The following is a 24,133-nucleotide window of genomic DNA, read 5'->3' as shown; positions in this document are numbered from 1 at the left end:
GTCTCAAATATTTTTGTTTCGTTTCCTCCTTTGCTACTTTCATATATGTCAAGTAAACATTTTTTAGTTGACGGTTTTACTTAGCCTGATGGCTTTTAGCTACACTTCTTTCCACTAATTTTTTATTGTTGTAAGAGTGAAAACCCTATTCCTTGACTTTTCACAGTGAAGTTCAGGTCATATTAAACTACGTCCAAGGAAATAAAGGACATTGGTAACAGCGTAGTTTTATTGAACCTACCATTACGCTATTACTATTGTATGTATTATACCAATATGCATTATAAACTCAATGATACAGTGTAATACTTTCTGTTTTAGACAAGCAGCCATATGTCCTCAGGAAATTGAGTGAGTGTGTATGTGATACGTATATGTGCCTCGTTTCTGTTTTTAATTCTTCCTTTCTCTGTATCTGGGTCAACATCTAGTATCATTTCCTTTCAGCCTGTCAAATTTCCTTTAAAATAATATGTAGTGCAAGCCCCCAAGTAAATGAATTTTATGGTTTTGATGATCTTTATTTTTGCCTTCTTCCTCCCTCTTTTTTTTTTTTTTTCTTATTAGGGCATTTACATGTAACAAAATTCACCAGTTTTAGTTGTGCTGTTTGGTGAATATCAGTAATTATTTATAGTGGTGAACCTACCGCACTACCCAGTAGAGAAACACTGAATGCAAAGAACCCCCTGCTAGGCTCCTCCTCTGCTTTAGTGTCCTTCCCCTGCTCCTTTTCCTCAGGCCCTGCTTCCCCAGCCCTTCTCTCTGCCCTGTCACCCCTCAGACCCTCCTCTCCCCTCAATTCCCACCGCCCAGTCACCCCTGAACTGTGGCACTGTAGAGAACAGTTCCTTTCCCTAAAAACTTCTTTCATCCCCTTTCTATTTAGTCCTTTGCCTCCCACCCTCACCCCTTCCCCTCACTCAGCCACCACTCTGCGTTCTGTCACTGCAATAGTGTAATTTATTATTTATGCAACATGTATTTTGATTTTATTTTCCTGGCAGCACAATAAGCCAGGACATGCTGAAACTAGAAATCACATCCACTTTCCAGTGATAGAAAGCCCAGTCCAGGGAGGTGAGAAGGAGACAGTCCTCATTAGCGCTGAGGATTCAGGGAGAACAAGATGGGTTGGGCAGGGAGGTTTCTACTTGGAACCTGGAGGTTGAGCAATGACATCCCCCTCCCCACCTGAAAGCCCATCCTGGGCGTCCACCTCCTGGGAGCAGGAGCAGCGCAGCAGCACCACCTGGTGGTCCACGCACTTCCTTTTGCAGATCATGCACAGCCCTCTCCTTCCTAGGCACCTGGGACTTCTTCAGTGGACACCAGCCTGTGTCAACTTTCCTGTAAAGCAAAAGAAGCGTGAGGTTGCTGGGGGAGGAATGGTGTCATCTCCACCTTTGGGGTGATCCATGTCACCGTGTTCAGGAGAAGAGCCTGGGCTTCCACCCCATGCAGAGAGGAGGCTCCGGCCATAAAGGCACCTGTGGAGAGGTGAGGACCCATTTTATCTACACTGATAGCCAAGAGCCTGCAGACCGCGGGGAAGGCTTCCCCTCAGCCCTGTCCTCGCACGTTTTTCCAGGAGTCAAGGAGTAGACCTGTGCATGGCCTCTGGTGATGTGCACTGCATGCACACTTAGAAGTGAGGTCACCCTGGCTGGGGGTCCCTGGGCTGCTGGTTGTTCTGGGTGCTCAGTGTCCAGAGAGCAGGGTGAGGAAGAGGCTTTGTTCCAAACAGTAACTATACTCTCTGAATTATTTTTTTCAGTAGGCTTTGTGTCATAAAATGTAGGACTCCAGAGGGGAAAAAAACTGTCTAAAATTTGTGTACTTTAATAACAAGTAAATGCCCATTAGCCACCAGGGATAGATGTTTGCAGGGCAAACCAAAAGGTCCATCATTTGCCCCAGCTCAGCAATAAACTCTTTCCTCCCCCAAATAAAAACACATCCTGACTTTTAGGGTCATCCTTTCTTGTTGTATTTTATATTTTTATAAATTATAATTTAGTTTTACCTTTAGAACTATGCTTTTGTTCTCCTTTATTCTGTAGATTCTTTCTCAAAATGCGTATTCTGTGGTAGAGTTTCCCACAGTGTGCGTTTTGCTGACTGCTCCCCAAGGTGTAGTTGGATATGTATTTCTGTGGTTTGTATTGCCTCGAAGTCGGTGACTGGCTATGGAGGTTAGCTTAGTTCAGGCTTGATTTCCTTTTCACTTGCTCTTGTCTGATGGTACTCTACTGCATTCTTCCATCAAGAGGAAGAACCTAACATTAGCTTTTTTTTCTTTATTGTGTTGTTAATTGCCATTGCTGTTCAATGGCTAAATCTGTTAATTCCTTATGGGTTGCAAAACAGTTTTTATAGCCTCGGTATCTCATTCCTTCCTCATTTATTGTCTGAATAATTTCTAAAGTAAGAGATTTACCCTCCTCTACTGTTTGTTTATGACTAGAAACTTGTTCATTGAGAGACTAAGCCAAGCATCGACTCCCTTATGACCCAGCAATTGCACTCTTGGTTATAAACCAATAGAAACGCATGTATGTGTGTGCTAAAATATATGAAAGTATTCACAGCAGCACGATTTGTAAAATCTGGATATAACACAGTCGTCTATCAACAGTGAAGGGACAGGAAGTGTAAGCTATTTATAAAGGGCAGCATTTGACAGCCTTGAGAATGACTAGCCTATGACCATAGACAGAGATGATGAGCCCCAGGGGCGTGATGGTGACTGTGTAATGCCATTCAGCCAGAATCTGAAGAACAAATTTGTGTTAGAAATCAAGAGTGGCTCCTCTGGGGTGGGGGAGGGTGGTTTATGGCAGAGTAGGACCCAAAAGTGTTTCCCTGGGGCTGTGATTGCTGTGGTTGGATGTGGGTGTTGTTTGCCAGAGGGCTCACTTTGTGAAAATCCGCTGCCCACTTGAGGATTGTTCTCTTTTCTCCATGCATGTTGTCCTTCACTCAAATATACATTTCTCGTGTTTTGAAGCAATTCTATCTACAATAAGAAGAATTGCTCCTACTGCACATCCTTGCAAATGCTGCATTGAAAAAATCAGTGCAATTTTTCCAGGAAATAAGTATATAGAAAGAGGAGAATTGACGACAAGAGCAGTCGGCTTGGGAGCTGACACCACAAAAGCTTTGGGAATGGATGTCGAGCTAGGAACCAGGAATCAAAATACAGAGAAGCCTATGGGAGGTGAAGGATGTGAAGTGATTCCCCAGGAGTGCATGAATGAATGAGTCATGGGCAGTGGCTCTGGGCTTGGCTGGCAAGTCATGAACTTGGGGAAAATAGAGTTAAAAAATTGGTATTTAGAGGAGAGAGGTACTCATAGACCTCTTACTACACACAGAATGTGTGAAGATAGTGGTTGTGTGTGGATGCTTACTAGAGGGTCTTTTGGGGATGGGGCTCCCTGTGATCAGGTTGGTGAGATGGCTTGACGGGTGATGCCACTCAGCCACACAGGGCTTGCTCATGGAGTCTCTGTACAAAGTGGCCGTGGTGGCTGGGATGGACACTGCATGGGCACAGCAATCGCATCACCACCTTGGTGACAAGGCTGACCTGGCAGCTGCCACTGTTGAGGGCCCAGCCTGCCAAAAGCAGCTGTTACTTTGGATGGAGACAAAACAGGAAATGGTAATTCTGAATAAAATAGCATTATGACAGATAAATATGCCACTAATGATATAGTAGAGGTTTAAATAATTTTGAAATGATGAACAAGATTATACCAATGGGAAGAACTTACTATCAGTAAAGAAGTTAAAATGGTTTTAAAACTTTTTTTCCCTTCAGGCATATCCAGGCTGTTTTGAAAATAAGTTTTACCAAATCTTCAATGAAGTTTACTGAACTTATACATAATATCCAAGAGAATAAGGAAACATAGAGAGAGCTAGAAAACTCATTATTGTTTAGGCACCAATAACACTGATTCTAAAGCCAGCTAGAGAATAGATAAGGGAAAAGTATGATAGGATAGGCACTTCTAAGCAATTAGACATAAAGATACTGAGAAAAACAGCAGTAGACGGTGTCCACCAATGAGCTACAAACAATTTAAAAATCCTGCCCAGGTTATGTATTCCAGGAATACAAGAATACTTTAACTTATCTGGAATGCATTTTACCACTTCATTAAAGAATAAAAGACAGAGACGGTCCCATTTCACCAGATGCAGATGAAATCCAACACTCCCTCTCACCTACATTTCTTCAGTTATCTCCACTTTTAAGAGCTTGTGATCATTTTTCACGTTGGCAGCATGCAGAATAAAACTGGAATGATACACAGAAGATCAGCATGGTCCCTACACAAGGGTGACATGAAAGTTTGTGAAGCAGTCCATATTTTTAAACTCTCAACAAACTAGGTATTGAAGGAACATACCTCAAAATAACAGTAGCCACCTATGACAAACCCACAACCGATATCATACTGAATGGGCGAAAGCTGGAAGCATTTCCCTTTAACATCAGCATAAGACAAGGATGGCCTCTCTCACTGCTCCTCTTCAACATGGTGTTGGAAGTTCTGGCAGGAGCAATCAGGTCAGAGAAAGGAAGGATATTCAGATAAAAAGAGAGGAAGTCAAATTGTCTTTGCAAATGACATGATTTTGTATCTAGAAATCCTGATTGTCTCAGCAGAAAGGCTTCTTAAGCTGATAAGCAACTTCAGTAAAGTCTCAGGATACAAAAATCAATGTGCAAAAGTCACAAGCATTTATATACAACAACAATACAAAAGCGGTGAGTCAAATAATAAATAAACTCCTATTCACAATTGCTACAAACAGAATAAGAGGGCCGGGTGTGGTGGCTCATGCCGGTAATTCCAGCACTTTGGGATGCTGAAGCCGGCAGATCACCTGAGATCTCATTTGAGACCAGCTTGGCTAACTTGGTGAAATCCAGTTTCTCCTAAAAATGCAAAAATTAGCTGGGCATGGTGGCATGCACCTGTAATCCTGGGTACTCAGGAGGCTGAGGCAGGTTAATCGATTGAACCTGGGAGGTTGCAGTGAGCTGAGATGGTGCCATTGCACTCCAGCTTGCGGAACAAGAGCAAAACGCCATGTCAAAACAAACAAACAGACAGACAGAATAAGGTGCCTGGGAATACAGCTAACGACGGAATTGAAGGACCTCTTCAAGGAGAATGACAAATCGCTGCTCGAGGAAATGGGAGAGGACACGAACAGATGGAAAAACACTCCATGCTCATGGATAGGAAGAATCAATATCGTGAAAATGGCCACACTGCCCAAAGTAATTGATAGATTCAATGCTGTTTTCATGAAACTGACATCTCTCACAGGATTAGAAGAAACTACTTTAAAATTCATATGGAACTAAAAAGAGAGCTTGTATAGCCAAGATGATCCTAAGCAAAGAGAACAAAGCTGGAGGCATCATGCTACTTGACTTCACATTGTACTACAAGGCCAGTAACCAAAACAGCAGGGTACTGGTACAAAAACAGCCACATGGACAAATGGAGCAGAACAGAGAACTCAGAAATAAGACCACACATCTACAACTATGTGATCTTTGACCAACTTACCAAAACAAGCAACCGGGAAAAGATTTCTTATTTAATAAATGGTGCTGGGAGAACTGGCTAGCCATATGCAAAAAATTGAAACTGGACCCCTTCCTTACACCTTAGACAAAAATTAACTACGATGGATTAAAGACATAATTGTAAAACACAAAACTATAAAAACTCTAGAAGAAAATCTAGGCAATAGCATTCAGGACATAGGAAAAGTCAACAATTTCATGAAGGAAATGTCAAAAGCAATTGCAACAAAAGCCAAAATTAGCAAATGAGATCTAATTAAATAAAAGTGCTCCTGCACAGCAAAAGAAACTATTATCGGAGTGAACAGACAAGCTACAAAGTGAGAGAAAGGTTTTGCAATCCATCCATCTGACAATGCCTAATGTCCAGAATTTTCAAGGAACACACAAGGCCATGGTCCCTACACAAGGGTGACATGCAAGTTCGTGAAGCAGTCCATAGTTTTAAACTTCAAATTTTCAAGGAGGACACAAGGTTCTGTGTCCTCCAGGAAACCCAGGCTTCTGCTGGAGCTGCGAGGTGCAGGGACATCCTGAGAGAGAATGTGGAGGTTTTGCTGATCATGGACTGAGAATTCCAGGGGGTGCAGTGGGAAGATTTGTGGAGTTGGGGAGGGAGGATGATGTGGACAGAAGAGGAGTGTGCAGAGCCTCGTGGATTCAAGTGCAGAGTATGTGGGGGACCCAGCGTGACTGACACAAACAGGGAGAGGGCATGATAAGCTCAGTCGTGGTGGGCTTGAGGAAGACGATGGTGCTGAGGCTGTGGGAGACAGGGGAGGAGGAGAAGGGGTGGCTCTCACCTGGGCTCTGTCCATGGAAGTGAGGATGGTGGAGTGGTTGGGTCTCCGTGCTGTGTGGACCTTTCTTGACCACCTGATGACAGTTTGGAGTTCCTGACACAGCGGGCTTCTTAGAGGATTGATTCTTGACCCCAAGGAAAGGAAGTGAGCTCATTCTAGGTCTCAGGGCTACCCTGATGCCTTCTTCAGGGGGTGCCACTTCTGGGTCCCCCGTGGATCCCAGCACAGGAGCCCTCTTCTGCCCTGCTGAGGGGACCAAGGCCCAGGGGAGCTGTGCTCAGATTTCATAATGCCAATATATATCTCCGCACCTTGGAATATTATGTGGACGTGGAGGTGTTTTTCCCAAATAAAAGAAAACTAAGTAAATGGGACCCTAAAAAAAAAAAAAAAAACAAAAACAAAAAAAACTGAGCAATGGAGAGTAGAAGAAAATTTTCCTACTTTTCAGTTTCCCTGAATGTTGGTCTCAAGGGGCTGGAGAGAGAAGTTGCAGGGAGAACAGAAGCTCGGAGAGGGCTGGAGCTCCCAAGCGCTGCTCACCTCCACAGGAAAGACACGCGGGAAGTGGTTAAGGCAATCTCACATCACTTTGAAATTCCATAATATTAGGGAATTGTAGTAACTCTCTTCAGTGTAATCATAATATTGTTACCAGAAACATGTTATTTTTTAAGAGATGACCACCAAAGTATTTAGAAATGAAGGTCATGCTGTTGGCAAGTGATTGCCTAATGTTTCAGCAAAAATCGTGGACATATAATTTATTACATACACAAAGGAAATAATTAGATCTATGGTGACAATTGTATTCTTTCCAACTTTTGGACTCTGAAATTTTTTAAATAACTTGGAGAAAAAAATTAAAGCTAATACTACATAATCACATGAGAAATGTTCACAACATCATGTTGAATGAAAATTAAACTTCAAGACTAGCTGAGGTGACTCATATCCAATCCCAGAGTTTTTAGAGGCTGAGCTGGGAGGACCACTTTAGGCCAGGTATTTGAAAGCAGCCTGGGCAACATGGCGAGACCCCATCTCTACAATACACTAAAAAATTAATGAGCCTGGTGGCAGGTGCCTGTGGTTCTGGCTACTTGGGAAGCTGAGTGGGGGGATTGCTTCAGCCTGGGAGTTCAAGTTACAGTGAACTGTGATCATACCACTGCAATTTAGCCTCAGTGACACAGCAAGATCATGTTTCAAAAAAAAAAAAAAAAGAGTGAGAGAGAGAAGAAAAAAAATATATCAGGCCTTTAAAAGCATTCAAGAGCATGTGCATGAGAATGTCAGTTGTGTGTGGATGTGTCATTGTGTCGAGAGTGTCTGAGTAAGAATGTGTGTCAATATGTGTGACAACATCTTTTTGTCTGTGTGCAATGGTGTATGAGTCTATGTGTGCATTCTTTCATTCATTTATTCACTCAACAAGTGTATTTAAAGTAACAGTCACTGTTCGAGGCAGCTGTGAACTATCAAAATCACTGTCCTTGTCCTCATAAAGCATGTATGCTAGAGGACAGAAAGAGTAGAAGCAATTAAAATAAATACATTCATAGCTGGGCACAAATGTATGTAATCCCAGCACTTTGGGAGGCTGAAGCGGGAGGACCACTTGAGGCCAGAAGTTTGAGAACAGTTTGGGAAACATATCAAGACTCCGTTTGTACCAAAAGTAAATACGAAACTAGCCGAGTGTGATGGCACACACCTGTAGTCCCAGCTACTTCGGAGGCTGAGGTGGGAGGATCACTTGAGCCCAGGAGTTTGAGGCTATGGTGAGCCAAGATTGCACCACCGCATTCCGGCCTGGGTAACAGCACAACCCTGTCTCTCAAAACAAATAAGTAAAGAATTCTTAAATGTTAGTAAAAGGGTTGCGAACAAAAACAAAGCACGGTGGGGTGAGGGGGATGGGAGGTGCCCAGTGGGCAGTGCAGAGACAGGCTCCGGTGGGCATGAGGAGAACGTGGGGCGGGGGGCGGGGAAGGGAGCCCTGGAGACGAGTTTCAGGCAGGGGAGTGGCCGTGCAGAGGCTCTGAGGTATGGACACCTGGGGTGCTGGATAAACCGTGATGCCTGGGCGGGCCTCGGTCTGGCCCCACCGCACAGCCACACCTGGGTAAACTGGGCGGTCACTGGAGAGGGCCTTGCCCACGAGAGGGACTTTTCACCATGTTCTCCGCCCTCCCCACACCCCAGTTCCTCTGCCAGAAATGAGCGCGTGATCACGCCTCGGGCGCCCTTCCCGGGAAGAAGTTGCGCACGTGTCACTGCTGTCACAGGAAGCAGGAGCGCTGAAAAGGAAGAAGGAGCAGAAGAAAACGTTTCTTCTTTCCGGGTTTCTGGAGGGTGGGCCCGGAGGGCTGGAGAGGGGATGAGGAGACAGAAACCTCAGGGGCGGCTCCAGAGCTTCCCGCCCCTCCCGCGGGTGGGGTCCCCGGCTGCCAGAGGCCGCTTCGCCCCGCCGATGCCCAGCCCGGCTCCGTGTCTCTGCCTGACCCACCCCCGCTCCTCCCTCCGCTGCTCCGCAGAATCCGAGCGAGGCCCGCGGCCGTGCGGATGGGGGAGCTGCCGGGCAGAAACGGGGCGACACGGAGAGGAGCCGCTCGGTGCCAGGCGCGGCTGGGGGCGCCCAGGGGAAGGACCCGGCTTTGTGGCCGAGGCCAAGGCCGTGGCTGCCGGCTGGATGCTCTGTTTTCTCAGCCGCTCCGAGGACTCTCGCCCACGGCAGCACCGAGGCTGTTCTTCACGGACCACCCAGTCCAACCGCTTATCCACTGAGAACTGCACACATAGGTCAGTTTTTGATACGAATTGCAGCAGGAAAAAACCTGGATGCACAGTTTGAAAATGATGAACGAATGACACCCTTGGGACAGCCCTGATGATCTGGGGTTCAGTGGAAAACTTCACGACGAAATAGAGAATTTAATCGAAATTCAGGCTATCGCTGTTTGTATGGAAAATGGCAACTTTAAAGAAGCAGAAGTCTTTGAAAGAATATTTGGTGGGCTGGGCGCGGTGGCTCAGGCCTGTAATCCTAGCACTTTGGGAGGCCGAGGCGGGTGGATCACGAGGTCAAGAGATCGAGACCATCCTGGTCAACATGGTGAAACCCCGTCTCTACTAAAAATACAAAAAAAAAAAAAAAAAAAAAAAAAAAAATTAGCTGGGCATGGTGGCACGTGCCTGTAATCCCAGCTACTCAGGAGGCTGAGGCAGGAGAATTGCCTGAGCCCAGGAGGCGGAGGTTGCGGTGAGCCGAGATGGCGCCATTGCACTCCAGCCTGGGTAACAAGAGCGAAACTCCGTCTCAAAAAAAAAAAAAAAAAAAAAAATCGGTGATCCAAATTCTTATATGTCTTTAAAAAGGAAATTGCTTATGATAATCTCTCAGAAAGATACATTTCATTCCATGGAGTAAATGAAGACTTATGTGAATTATGTGCTAAGTGAAAAATCATCCACCTTTCTAATGAAGGCAGCCGCAAAAGCATAGAAAGTAAAAGAGCAAGAACAATAACTTCTCAAGAGAAACCCAATGGTAATGATGCTGAAATGGAAACCGAAGCTAATTTGGATACAAGGAAAAGGTCTCACAAGAATCTTTGCTTATCTAAGTTGAAACATGGAACCCAACAACAAGACCTTAATAAGAAAGAAAGAAGAGTAGGAACTCTTCAAAGTGCAAGAAAGAAAATAGAAAGCAGAAGAGCCAGTGAAAGTACGATCCCTGTTTCAAAGGGTCAGCTGGTGACTCCTGAAAAGCACTGAGCTAGAAAAAGACAGATGTGGCTTTGGGAAGAAGACAAGAATTTGAGCTCTGGAGTGAGGAAATTTCGAGAGGGTAACATCTAAAGTACTGCTGCAGTATAAATTCAACAACCTGACAAATGTCATGTTAAAAGGCACAATGAAGAAACTAAAATGGATTTGCTCAGACAGTGAAGACTGTGTTTGTAAAAGCTTGGTGAAAGGACAATTAAGTATTTTGGTTGCTACGTTTTGTTTGAAACTTGCATCATTGATGTATTTTAAAACTTTACATTGTTACAGTATTTTTCTGTGACCATCAATTAATATGAGGGTTTGTACTATAAGAGTTAAAGTATATGCTATCGTATTCTTTAAGAACTTGATTTTGATAAACTGTAAATTTGTTGAAGCCTGCTACATTAGCATTCCCACGCACAAATCCTGTTCCAATGAAAAAATTAAAAGCTGATATAAAAAAATTTAATTAACCTATTTTGTATCTGTAGGCTGACCTCAACCCTGTAACGTAACCCATTAAAATGAATTTGCTAGATGATTGAATAACAATAGTCCTTTGGTATGAGATAATGACTTGGTTTATGGCCTTAATATGCTACTTAATTACTTAAGACATGTATTAATAGAATGATAAATGTACAAAGTAACCTATAAGCATGACAGTCTTTTGCTTTCAATGGTTTCATGTAAAGAAAAAAAAACGTGAACACAGTAATACCCAAGGACACAAGTGAACAATAGACACTGGGAAGGGAGGGTGGGAGTGAGAGCTGAAAACTGCCTACCGGGTGCTCTGCTCACTACCTGGGCAATGGATCATCTGTGCCCCACACCTCAGCAGTGCAGTGTACCCAGCTAACAAGCCTGCCATGTGCTCCCTGAATCTAAAATACAAATAAATTTTATTATTACCCATGGAACAAAATCTGTACTATTAGCAAGAGTCATTTTGCGTCTCACTTGGAAACAATTTGACTTTTGTTCCAGTGTTTAAACTTTGACAAAAATGGTTTTGAATAGATCTGTATAGCCTGATGCCATAAACATAATATAACCTGATGCCATAAATATAAGATTCTCTGATACATTCATTTAACATATCAATATCGGGCCAAAAATAATATTGTGTAAAGTTTAAATAGCTATTGACTATGAGCACCTTGACGTCTATGATAGGTAATAAACAAGGCCATACATACCTTACTAAGCAGTTTTGGTTTTTCGCTAACATTGCATTTTTTAAAGATTTAAACTCACAGAATTATTGAGCATATTGACTTGTGTGCTTTATTTAGCAAGTGAGTAAAAATATTGGAATAATAAAGCATTTGCATAAAAATCAAATGGTAGTGTGTTGTAATCTGTATTTTACTTCCTATTAAGGTTTTATACGTGACTTTCCCATGGTTCCTGAATTTGTTATCTTATTATATACTATATATAATCAGAAACATGGATAATTTTTTAAAAGAAGAATCTGACAGCTGCGCGGCGACGCCCCCCTGTGGCCACAGGGCTGAGAACGGTGGCCCTTAGCTCCATCCTCACCTGCTCAGCCGAGACCTCCCCTGGGTCTCCCTGGGCTCCCGGCAGCAGGAAAGGCGTCTGAACACAAGAGGGCGCCCCTACCCCATGTCACGGTTGGGATCGGCCGCGTCTGTGTGGGTCTATTCATGGGCTTTTTATTCTATTCCATTGATTTAAGCCTATTTTATAACAATGTCGCACTGCTTTTTATTACTAGAGGTTTATAGTAAATCTTGAAATTACTCAATATGCATCCTCCAAATTCCTTCTTTTTAAAATTATTTCAGCTATTCGAACTTTTTATATTTTCATAGAAATGGTAGCTTCAGCTTGCCAATTTCTTTTAACATTTCCTTTAAAGCTCACTGGTGTCTTAATTGAAAATGCACTTAATTTAATAGCTCAGTCTTGGAGAAGTAATAACACTGGATATTCCACTTCTTGAATACGCAATTTCTCTGCTAATTTTGATCTTCTTTACTTTCTGTCGGTAGTGCTTGTAGACTTTAGTGTAGAAATTATACACACTATTAAAAAATTGATGCCTGAACATGGTATTACTTTGCTAATTTTTATTTTGAGACAGAGCTTTGCTCTGGTTGCCCAGGTAGAATGCAATGACGTGATGTTGGCTCACCGCAACCTCTGCCTCCTGGGTTCAAAAGATCTCCTGCCTCAACCTCCTGAGTACATGGGATTGCAGGCTTCCACCACCATGCCCGACTAATTTTGTATTTTTAGTAGAGAGAGGATTTCGCCATGTTGGCCAGGCTGGTCTGGAACTCCTGACCTCAAGTGACCCACCCACCTTGGCCTCTCAAAATGCTGGGATTACAGGAGTGAGCCTCTGCACCCGGCCTGTTTTTTATTGTATTAATTGAGTTGTGTTATTTAATTTGCAGTTTATTTGAATCAAACACTTCCCCATAAACCAATCTGGAGTGACACATTTTTTTAAAATTTGTATTTGAATTTATTAACTTCTTGCACTGAATTTTTGGTCTTCGTTCAAGAGAAATAATTGTTCTTGGTTCTTTTTTCTTCTAATTTTGTTGTCTGCATTTTCTTTTTTTAATCTGAGTAATGTTGGCCTCATAAATCCAGTTGAAAAGAGTTGCCTCTTTTAATTTCTAAAAAGGTGTGTGTAAAATTGACGCTATTTTCAACTGGGTGTTTCATATAATTCATCAGCAAAGCCTTCTGGACCTTCTGTATTCTCTATGGGAAGGATTTCAATTACAAATTCAATTTCTACAATTTATATATGACTGGTCACATTTTCTATTTCTTCTTAGATCAGTTTTCATGAATTTTCTCTCTCAAGGAAATTGTTCATTTGGATGTCAAGCTTATTGGCATAAAATTATTAATATTCCTTTTCTTGACCTGAAGGTCACAGTGGTCTGATGTTCTTTTATTCCTGTTATTGTTAATTTGTATCTTTTTGTCTTGATCAATCTAGTTAGGGTTTTATAAAATTTACTGATTATTTTCCCGTACAAGCAAGTTTAGGATTTGTTAATTTTATTTATCTTTCTAAGTAATTGACTTCAGTTTCATTATTATTTCCTTCCTCTGCATGTTCCTTTTCATTTCTTATGGCAGAAGCTAAGTTAGTAATTTGACATCTTCTTCTTTTCTAATAGAGGTACTTAAAAATGTCATTTTTTTCTCTATTATTTCAGCTGCACCCCATAGATTCTGATTTATTTTACTTTAATATCCTTCAGTTTAGAGGATTTCCTAATTTCTCTTGTGATTTCTACTTTGACAAAATTGTCATTTAGAGTTTCGATGTTTAATTTCTAAATACTTGGTATTTTTACAATCATGTATCTTAGTCCATTTTGGCTGTTGTAACAGAATACCATAGTCTGTGTGGATTAGAAACAAAAGAAATCTATTTCTCACAATTCCAGAGCCAGGGAAGTCCAAGGTCAAGACAATAGCGGAATGAGTGTGTGATTCAGGTGTTTCCAGATTCACAAATGGTGTCTTTTCTCAGTGTTCTTACATGGTGGAAGGGGCAAAGGACATGAATGAAGTCCCTTTTATAAGAACAGTAACCTAATTAATAAGGGATCTGCCCTCATGACTTAATCACCTCTTAAAGGCTCCACCTCCAAACAGCATCACATTAGGGATTAGGTTTCAATATATGAACTTAGGGAATGACCAAAACATTCAGTCCACAGGATCACCTTATTGCTACCAAGTTCTAATGCGTTTTCATATGGTCTGAAAATACGTCTTGTATGATTTCAATATTTTCAAATGTATTGTTTGATGGTCTGAGATATAGTTTCTCTTGGTAAATGTATAATTCACACTTGAGACAATATATATTTTTTCACTGATGTTCATGTGTATTTATATACATAAAGTCTGTGTGGTTAATGTTTTTGTTTTTCTAGTTCTTTGTTGGAATTTTCTATAGTTTTTAAATTTATTGCTAAAGTTTTAACATATCTAATCATGCTCATAGAATTCTCCATTTCTCTCTGTAATTTTATCCATTTTTTTGTGAACTCTGAAGTTAAGCTATTGGGCGGATTTCTGATTGCATGTCTTTTTGTTGGATTGATGCTTTTGTTATTGTGAAATGTCTCTCTCTCTCTTTTTTTTAATCTCTGGTAATACATTTCATTTGAAAATCTCTTCTTTACTGGTAGTAATATAACCGGTAGCAATATAATGCTTTCAACCCCCTTATGCTTACTGTTCACGTGACATTGCTTCTTCCGTCAATTTTCATTTAACTTAGACCTACGTGTGCAGGCGTTAGTCTGTTTTCACACTGCTAATGTTGTAACCAAGCGAGTTGTAAGGAAAGTGCCACACTCTGAGATAGAATCAGGAGTTCTTTGTTGCCAGTGACCAAGAGACAGCTAACGCTCAAAATTCTCTTGGCCCGGAAGAAGGGGCTTGATTCCTTTTTACACTTTGCTTAGAGAAAGGGGGTAATCACCCCCTTGCATTTTGTAAGTCCAGGAATATTCAAGTTGGATTTAGAATTGGAATGATAGAAGATCCAGTCACAGACGCCATCGATTCTTTGATTTTTGTCTTTTGGATTCCTCGTTTTTCCTGATTATCCACTCACAAGTTGACTCAGCTGGGAACCTGACCATGAATGCAGTGCTTTCTGGCTGGGCTCCGCCCCTCATCGGGAAGACCAGGTGAAAAGGTAAAGAAACAAACAAAAACCTGAATTCTCCCTTGGCAGTGTGGGTCATATCCACTGTCTGGGATTTAAAATGCCTCTTCATGTGCAGGGCGAGGTGGTCTGACCTGGAAAATGCTCGGTGGCATTTCTGGCACCGGAACGGGCGTTGCCCAGTGTGTTTACCGTAGTGCCTGGTCAGTTCATCTGAGCAGACGAATTTCCATCCACAGCCCTGGCAGTCACCGTGGTAAGGTTTCTCACCTGTGTGGGTTCGCAGGTGTGCCTTGGGATGGGAACTCTTTGTGTGGGTGGCCGTGCTTTTCTGGGACACGATCGTCTTCCCCTGTTTGGCCTGGGCTCCTCGGCAGGCAGGAACCCGGCGGCTTGAGCTCTTGGTCATGGAGCGGCGGACTTGCGGCTGAGTCTGGTCAGGCAGGAAGGATGGGTAATCGGGCCCTGGGTGGGGATGGAAGCCGGGGAACTGGCAGGGAGGGTGACAGTCCCTGCTGCTCAGCAGTTCCTCAGGTCCCAGGGGTCGGGGGCTGCCGCCCAGGGGGACGTCGTGTGCAGCCCGCCGTGGCCATGGCTGGGAGGGGTCCAGCGCCTGAGTGGGTGCACGAGGAGGCTCCTCCTGCTTGATCTGGGGGTACGGGCGCTGCGGGCCGCCGTTGTGGGGGCCGCCACCACCACCACCAGGTGGCTGCCGTCAGGGCCGTCTTCGCTGCCGCTGATGACAACTGGCTGTGTACTCGCTGCCCGGGGGCGCTCAGTGACGCCTTCAGCACGAACTTGCCAGTCACCCCAACAGCTGGCAGCTGCAGCTGCAGCGGTGGAGTGGACCCCGGCTCCAACTGCGGCTGCAGCAGGTCCGCCGCAGAGCCGCCAGAGGGGCTCATGTTGTGGATGTCCTCCAGGTCGAAGGAAGCCGTCGGAGGGGGAGCGGACTTTCTGCCATAGAGGAGGCCTCCGCCCGTGGGGTCCCCACGCCTGGGTCGCCCCGCCGGCATCGGACAGCCGAAGCTGCAGGTGGAGGGTGCGCTGGCAGGGCCGCTGCTCGACGGGAACGACGAGGAAGACGCGGATGCTGACAAGGGTACAGTGGCGGCCACCGACTGCTGATGGACAGCGAATTGGAGAGGACAAGGCCCAGGTACAGGAGATCATTAGGCTCCTCGGTCTCTCTCCGGGGCAGGGGGGCCAGGTTGCTACGGCTGCAAGCTGCAGTGGCTCCGGCAGGTCTGTGGCCACGGTCGCCACCACTAGGTCCCGGCGTGGCCAGGAAGCACTGGGGGAAGTCCTTCATGTGGGAGAGCTCCTCCTGCCAGCGGCTAATCGGGTTATTTGGAGCACCTGCTTAACACAGTGTCCTCTCCCTTCCCGCCCGGCCAGACGCCAACGTGGAGAAAGGTGGGAGCAGCGCCTCGCTGACAGCCCTGTCAGACTCGCCAGGTGGCTGCCTCATGAATGTGAGGGCCCAGAAGGTCCTCAGGAGCCCGAAGCATCTGGGGCACCTGAGCCCCAAAGTCAACGAAGAGAAGACTTAGAAACGAAGCCAAAACCCAAACCCCCAAGTTGCCTGACGTCCTTCTTCTTTAGATTAAATATAAATTAGAGTCATCCTTTTAAAAAAGTTTCTTTGTTTACAAAGCTCTTAGAAAAGTAGACAATCTTATAAAAATAGACAATCAGCAAGGCAAGAAAGTAGGCCCGGTGGCCGGGCTGCCCTCTCTTCCACTCACCAGCGTCCTCCACCACTATCATGGTCACCTGGGTTGCTGCCGTGGGCGCAGGGGCTGTGGCCAGGGCAGTGGGCAGGAGGTGCCACTCGGTGAGACTGCCACGGAGGAGAACTGGTGGGTGCTGCAGGGCACGGAGTCTGGGGAGCTGGAGTCTGGATGCACGGAGTCTGGGTGCGCAGAGGCCACAGGCGCGGGTCATGGGCCTGTGGGTGGGGAGCGGACCGGAGGGGCGGCGAGGTCACTCGGCGGCTCCTGGTGCCTCCGCTGCCTGCCACGGCCTCTGCTCCCCATGCGCCCGCTCCTTCTCTCTGGGAACCTTGGAAAAACTCTTAATATGTGCAGATTCCTTAGGCTTTCTTGATTCTTTCCGGGCCTTAACGTAGATTTAGAGAATTATAAATTCTTGCAACAGAAAATCTGCCTTAAAAAAGTCTTCCCGGGTGATCTTTAGGCAGCTCATCTACAGACAGGTTCTTAGACACCCTGGCAAGTTTCAATGTTGAAAATTGTTTCCTCTTCCCTCAAAGCAATGACAGGGCAGGTGGCCAATGGACGGGGACCGGAAACCGAGGCTGCCCCCGAGGGCGCGTCTAAGGCAGAAGACAAGGACGGCATCCGAAAGCACGTCCCGTCCCGTGGAGGTGCAGCATTTCAGATCAATACTGCAAATACCCCGGAACTGCCAAGGAACACGGCCCAGGCACCCTCTGAGGAGGGATTCTCACTTTTAATTCCTCTGTTCTTCATCTTCTGCTCTATTGGAACCCACAACCTTCGAGTGGATCTCTCCCGTTCTGGGAGCGCAGCTGTTCCTGGGACTCGGCTCCAGCTGCCGCCCACTCTGCCCTAACCCGGCTGTGCCTTGGAGGTGGCGGCCCCTTTAAGGCCCCGCTGCGCCTGCGCCTGGGGCTCTCGGAGGCGGGGCCGGAGCGGAGGACCAAGCGGCCGCAGGGGGGCGGTGGGCGGTGGCTGAGACAGCGGCGGTGCCGGAGGGGAGGGGAGGGGAAGGGCGGGGCGTGGCGGGGGAGGGGAGGGGCGGGGTGGGGGCGGGGGCGGGGGAGGGGCTGGGGAGGGGAAGGGCAGGGGAGAGGAGGGTGGGGAAGGGCAGGGGAGGGGCGGGGAGGAGCGCAGTGGGGGCGGTGGCGGGGGAGGGGCTGGGGCGGGGGCGGGGGAGGGGAGGGGCTGTGGAGGGGAAGGGCAGGGGAGGGGAGGGGCGGGGAGGGGAGGAGCGCGGTGGGGGCGGTGGCGGGGGAGGGGCTGGGGGGGAGGGGAGGGCAGGGGAGGGGAGGGGAGGGGCGGGGTGGGGGTGCTGGCGGGGGAGGGGCTGGGGAGGGGAACGGTGGGGCGGTGCGGGGAGGGGAGGGGCGGAGCGCGGTGGGGGCGGTGGCGGGGGAGGGGCTGAGGCGGGGAAGGGCAGGGGAGGGGAGGGGAGGGATCGGGAGGGGAGGGGAGGGGAGGGGAGGGTGGCGCCGCCGCTGGGAGCCGCTCAGTGAGCGCGGCGCTTCTGGAAACGCAGGACAGGCGGGCGGGCTGCGGAGGGCGGAGGCGCGGGGCGTGGCGGCCGCCATGCCTGTGGGAAGTGGAGGTTTGCCGGGAAGTCCACCAGCGCTTGTGAGGTGAGGGCGCCGCGCCAGGCCGCGGGCGGGGAGTTCGGGACCCCGGCGCGCAGCTGGGTTGACGCGCGCAGGGGCCTCCGCAGCGTTTGCTGGGCGAGCCGGCCGGGGCGGCCGCCGGGCTGGAGTCCCAGCGCCGGGTTCCTCTCCCCGCGGCCGCCGCAGCCCTCCTCTCGGGGCGCCGGGAAGAATCCCGCTGGCGGGAGCGGGTCTTTGGGGCTTCTCAGATGATCTCACCGGGCGTCCTTTCACGGAAGCGCAGCAAGACTTTTGGAGCGGTGTCCTCGCTTTCCTTTTTTTTTTTTGCTGGTAAAGCTGCTTTCCACAGGAAGTCTTTTCTTGAAGTGGTATCATTTCTTTGGGGTACAGTGTTGTTCACCCGAAGGAATGACTCCCAGTGCTCGAGGACGTTAAAGTGATCTGCTGGTCGTTTTAAAGCTTTGTTCTGAGCTGACACGCGTTAGTAGCTTTCTTTTGTTGTTAAATTTTATTGGTAAAATTTCACCTGTGAACCAGCAGCTCGGTTTTCTATTCTAAAATGCTAGCTTTAAGATTTCTGAGAACTTTGTGTCAAAGAAGTCTTTGAAAAGTTACAGAAGTCTGTGGAAGAAGTTGACAATTTGAAATGTGCAGGTGGTCGGGGGGCAGTGGATCACACGTGTAATCCCAGCGCTTTGGAAGGCCAAGGTGGGCAGACCACTGGAGCCCAGGAGTTCCAGACCAGCCTGGGCAACATGGCAAAACCCCATCTCTACTGAAAATACAGAAATTAGCTGTCTGTGGTGGTGTGTCCCTAGCTACCTGGGAGGCTGAGATGGGAGGATCTATCAGAGCCTGGGAGGCTGAGATTACAGTGAGCAGTGATCTTGCCAGTGCACGCAGACCTGGATGGCAGAGGGAGAACCTAAAAAAAAAAAAAAAAAGTACAGGTAATAAATTTATACTAAGTATAATTCACCACAGATGAAGAAATAGAACATTGCTAGATTGGGGTATATATGTAAGAGTCACATTGTTGGTTTTAGAGGTATCAGATATTGTTGAACATTTTCCCAAAGTGGTTGTAAAACTTATCAGGGAATATTCTGCTTATCCCACATCCTTGCTGATGCTTGTCACTTCGAAGTTATTTTGCCATTGGAGTAGAGGTACAGTAATGTATCAGTGTGGTTTCATTTTGCCTTTTCCTGGTATTGAGGTTGAGTATTTTTTACTGCCATTTATACGTCCTCTTTTGTGAAGTGCCTGTTAAATCTCTGTATCCTGTTTTCAGGATATGCTTGTTTTTCTGTTGATTTGTAACACTTTATTCTGGTTATGTGTCCTTTCTAGGATATATACGTATTGCATTTCTCTTTTTTCAAACTGTAGCTTGCCTTTTCACTCTTTTAATGGTGTTTTTAAATGAATGGAGATTCTCTATTTTTTTTTTTTCTTTTTTAGACAGGATCTCACTCTGTTGTCCAGGCTGGAGTGCAATGGCACAATTACAGCTCATTGCAATCTCGACCTCCCAAGGCTCTGGGGATCCTCCTGCCTGAGCCCCCAAGTAGCTGGGATCTGCAGGGGAGCACCATTATGCTCAGCTCTTTTTGTATTTTTAGTAGAGATGGGGTTTTAACATGTTACATAGGCTGGTCTGGAATTCCTGGTATCAAGTGATACACCTTCCTTGGCCTCCCAAAGTGTAGGGATTACAGGCATGAGCCAGTGTACCCAGCCTGAGTTTCTTAATTTTAATGAAATTATACTTGATCAATCTTTTCCTTTATGGTGACTGCTTTTTGTGTCCTGTTAATCAATGCCTAACCTAAGAATATGAACACGTTTTTCTGTGTTAACCTCATAGCAATTTTATTTTAGTTTATGCTTTTTTTTTTTTTTTTTCAGACAGACTTTCACTCTATTTCCCAGGCTAGAGTGTGGTGGCATAATCTCAGCTCACTGCAACTTTCACCTCCTGGATCAAGCAATCCTCCCACCTTAGCCTCTTGAGTACCTGAGACCATAGGCATGTGCTACCATGCCTGGCTAATTTTTGTGTTTTTTTGTTTTGTTTTGTTTTGTTTTGTTTTTTTGTTTTGTTTTGTTTTGTTTTTTTGTAGAGATGGGCATTCAACATTTTCCCAGGTTAGTCTCAAACTCTTGGGCTCAAGTAGTCTGCCCACTTCAGCCTCCCACAGTGCTGGGATTACAGGTGTGAGCCACCCCACCCAGCCATGATTCACTTTTTACTCTACTAAAAAATAGCCATCTCTACTAAAAATACATGGATGTGACTGTTTAATGTAGCACCATATATTGAACGGAACATCCTTGTCCTTCTGGACTGTGTGGCACTTTTTTTCATAAATCAGATGGCTGTATGATCATCTGATTTATGAAATCAGTGTGGGTCTGTTTCTGGACCAACCTGAGCAGCATAGTGAGATCCCATCTGTACAAAAAATCATAAATAAAGATGTAAAATGTTTTTAAGTGGGTAGAGAAGATGGAGTCATAGGTGATAATTTATAAATGATTGTCAATTTTTGGCTACATACAGGTGTTGGTAAGTCAGATCTGTTGGGAGTTTAGGCAACATGTATTAAGAGAATTATGTGTTCAGAATGATTGCTAGATGTTCACTGATTCAATTAGATGTTATTTGAGACTCACAGAGCTACAGGTTTTATTATTTTATTTATTTATTTGTCTTTTAAAAAATTTTACCATCTTCCTGTCAAGGCAGTAACTCTATACTTAATTGTTCTTAAGTATACCTAATTACCAGGAAAATTTTATGGATCATATCTAATTGTTAAGCCATTAAAGGACTGACGTGATGTAATGTAGACAATAGTATTCTACATAGTAGTTTCAGGACTACAGCAATGAAATTGTTTCTTTTTTTTCTTCTTCTTCTTCTTTCTTCCCTCTTTCTTCTTCTTCTTCTTCTTTTTCTTCTTCTTCTTCTTCTTCTTCTTCTTCTTCTTCTTCTTCTTCTTCTTCTTCTTCCTTCTTCTTCTTCTTCTTCTTCTCCTTCTCCTTCTCCTTCTCCTTCTCCTTCTCCTTCTCCTTCTCCTCCTTCTCCTCCTTCTCCTCCTTCTCCTCCTTCTCCTCCTTCTCCTCCTTCTCCTCCTCCTCCTCCTCCTTCTTCTTCTTCTTCTTCTTTCTTCTTCTTCTTCTTCCTCTTTTCTTCTTTCTTCCTTCTTCTTTTTTCTCCTGCATATAGTTTGAACATATCTTCTTCTTTTTGCTTTCTTGAGACAAGGTTTCGCTCTGTCACCCATGCTGGAGTGCAGTGGTGCAGTGGTATGATCATGACTCATTGCCGTTTTGACCTCTCAGGCTCTAGCAGTCCTCCTACCTCAGCCTTCTTAGTAGCTGCTGGCATGCACCACCATGCCAGGCTCAGTTTTTATTTTTTGTATACAGGGTCTTCCTGTGGTGCCCAGACTGTTTTCAAACTCCTGGGCTCAAATGATCCTCCCACCTTGGCATCCCAAAGTGTTGATATTACAGGTGTGAGCCATCACTCCTGGCCATTTTAGTTTTAATAATTTTATATTTTTCTAATTTAAAATATTTATTATTTATGAATGTAATATTGTTATGATTATTTTGTAAGTGTTTAATCTCATTTTCAAAATAAGCTTGTGGAAATTAGAGATCTTGTTTCTTATTTACTACTGTATTCTCAGTGCCTGACCTTGCCTGGTATGAAACAGATATTCAATAAATAGTTGTTAAATGAATGAATGAACCACATTCAACAATTCTCTAAGTATCACAGCTTTCACTGTCTAACAAATAAAATAGCTTGTATAGAATAGAGTCACAGTTAACCTGCCACAAAAGGAAATGTCAATGAAAATAGACCTTTGTATGTGTAGCTGCTAAGATTTTGGGGCTTTTGTTACTGCAACATAAACTAGCAAAGCTCAGTGAGACTGCAGATAGAATATACATATATAAATAGACCAGATAGACCAGTAGATGAGATTCCAAAGATAGTTCAATCATCATTAACTAACCACACCCACACTCTCTTAATTTCCTAACGGAAAGAATGGAATTCCTGTTCACTAAGATCTGCCCCAAATATTACTTATTTTGTGAAAACTTCTCTGGCTACTCAGGAATCTCCCTGCTTCAGCCTCCTGAGTAGCTGAGATTGCACATGTGCACCACCATGCTTGGCTAACTTTTTATTTTCAGAGACAGGGTCTTACTATGTTGCCCAGGCTGGTCAAGACTGTTGATTGCATATGACAGAAACCCAGCCAATTCTAGTTCCTCACCGCCTTTCAATCTGCTCCTTTCTCAGTCTTCCCAGTCTCAACAAATGGCAGTTCCATCCTTCAAGTTCCCCAAGCCCCAAATCTTAATGTTAACCTTGATTTCTCTCTTTTATGTCATAGCTCGTATGAAGGCCAATCATGTTCAGACCCAGGTGGAGGTTCCTGCTGACCCAGGCTCTCACCAGCACATTGTCCTTTACTGTCCTCCTGAGGGTGTCTGGAGCTTCAGTGCTGTGTGCTCTCGGCCTCCATGCTGGGGCACCACTGACTCCTGCTGTCCAGGGCTTCCAGTGGACTCTCCGAGGCACTGATGTAGAATCTTCCCCATTCGGTTCACCAAGAGCAGCCTCATGCGGTGTGGGCTGACATGAAGAGCTGCCAGATCTAACAGGTAAAAATCACGAGGCACTGCCAGCTGGTTGGGGTCAGAGAGTCCTCTCTCCATTATGATTCAGATGAGAAGGGAAGATTCCATAGGCCCTAAACATTGCAGCATGACCCACATGTGCCACCCACGAGCTGCAGTGCGTGGTCAGGTGGAAGTTATTTGACTTCAGGAGAGGACAGTGTTCTCTTCAGGCCTTTTCCTCAGTGGCTGGATCTGCGTCCCTCTCCTCTCTCTTCCCCTCTCATCCCCCAGTCTCCATCCCCATCTCTCTCTCTGTTTCCACCTTGCTGTTCCCTTTCACCTGCTTTTACCTCTTCAACTTTCATGATTCCCCCATCCTTGTCCACCACATTTCCCAGGCTAAGGCTCCTGAACTGTCCTGTGTGGGGAGATGTGTCTGGATTTAGGCGGTGCCCTCTAGATGTGTCCAGGATGGGGAAACATGGCTCAGCTGCCAGTATAATGGTTTCAGAGAGTGGCCACTTTTGAAGGCCTTTCACATTTCCCATTCTAGAATTATGTAGGACTTAAAATTGATGGGCCACAGTAGAATTCTTGGTTCCTCATGACCTTGTGGTGGTCACCTTCTTTCACTGAGCATTCACATGGTGGCCATTAGGTGCCAGGCCCTGCTCTGGGCTAGGGGCACCATAATGAGTAAATGTCAGATCACTACCCCATGGAACCCACCACTGCAGGCATTGAGAGGAGAAAGAAAAGGGCGTGGCCTGTTTGTGTTCTTTTCACGTGGTCACCTGCCAGTTCCTGGGGGAGTGGGAGCCAGTGCAAGGAGAGAAGCCCAGTGAGAAAGGCAAAGGGATGATGTCAGACCCAGGAGCTGAGGCTCACATTCCCCTGCAGCTGGGCAGCTTCTGGAGTGGACAAGGAGCAGCAGGGAACATTGTGGCCTGGTGTTCTGGGGTTCACTGTCTCATCTCATTCCTGTGGGTGCCAGAACTTGTCCAAAGGGAAGACTCAGTGTCTCTAACAATAGCAAGGCGGAGACAGAAAGTGTTTCAGAGAAGCAGGAATGATTGTCTGCCATGGAAACAGTATATGGATTTATAGTAGTGTGTCTCTCTAATAACTAGTTAGCGTGTTCCTGTTAATTGAACATATCGGTGGTGTAAGTTTCCTTGGATCTCCTCATCTTCATGTAAGTTTATCTGTTCCCCTATCCCTCCCTTCTTTCCTTCTTTTCCTTCCTTCCT

General features: G+C 45.5%; 1 long non-coding RNA gene, 1 other non-coding gene and 2 pseudogenes across 3 annotated transcripts in view; 3 read left to right on the top strand and 1 right to left on the bottom strand.

Moving 5' to 3' along the window:
• The first annotated feature begins 4,281 nt into the window (after positions 1 to 4,281).
• Positions 4,282 to 4,389, top strand: LOC141583374 (U6 spliceosomal RNA). Its single transcript, XR_012516029.1, has one exon. It is a non-coding gene; the product is annotated as a U6 spliceosomal RNA (small nuclear RNA).
• Positions 4,390 to 8,806: 4,417 nt separating this feature from the next.
• On the top strand, positions 8,807 to 10,859 carry LOC141583337 (telomeric repeat-binding factor 1 pseudogene; annotated as a pseudogene).
• Positions 10,860 to 14,013: 3,154 nt separating this feature from the next.
• LOC141583348 (Krueppel-like factor 4 pseudogene) lies at positions 14,014 to 16,840 on the bottom strand (annotated as a pseudogene).
• Positions 16,841 to 18,111: 1,271 nt separating this feature from the next.
• LOC141583358 (uncharacterized) overlaps positions 18,112 to 24,133 on the top strand; it is a 38,416-nt gene continuing 32,394 nt past the window's right edge. For both annotated transcript variants that reach the window (XR_012516014.1, XR_012516015.1), the window contains exons 1-2: positions 18,112 to 18,254; positions 22,655 to 22,925. This is a non-coding gene — a long non-coding RNA (uncharacterized LOC141583358). The remainder of the gene's footprint in view (positions 18,255 to 22,654; positions 22,926 to 24,133) is intronic.

The sequence above is a fragment of the Saimiri boliviensis genome (genome assembly GCF_048565385.1).
Source record: "Saimiri boliviensis isolate mSaiBol1 chromosome 19 unlocalized genomic scaffold, mSaiBol1.pri SUPER_19_unloc_4, whole genome shotgun sequence".
NCBI lineage: Eukaryota > Metazoa > Chordata > Mammalia > Primates > Cebidae > Saimiri > Saimiri boliviensis.
Note: the sequence above shows the minus strand (reverse complement) of the source record. Positions and strands in the feature narration are given on the sequence as shown.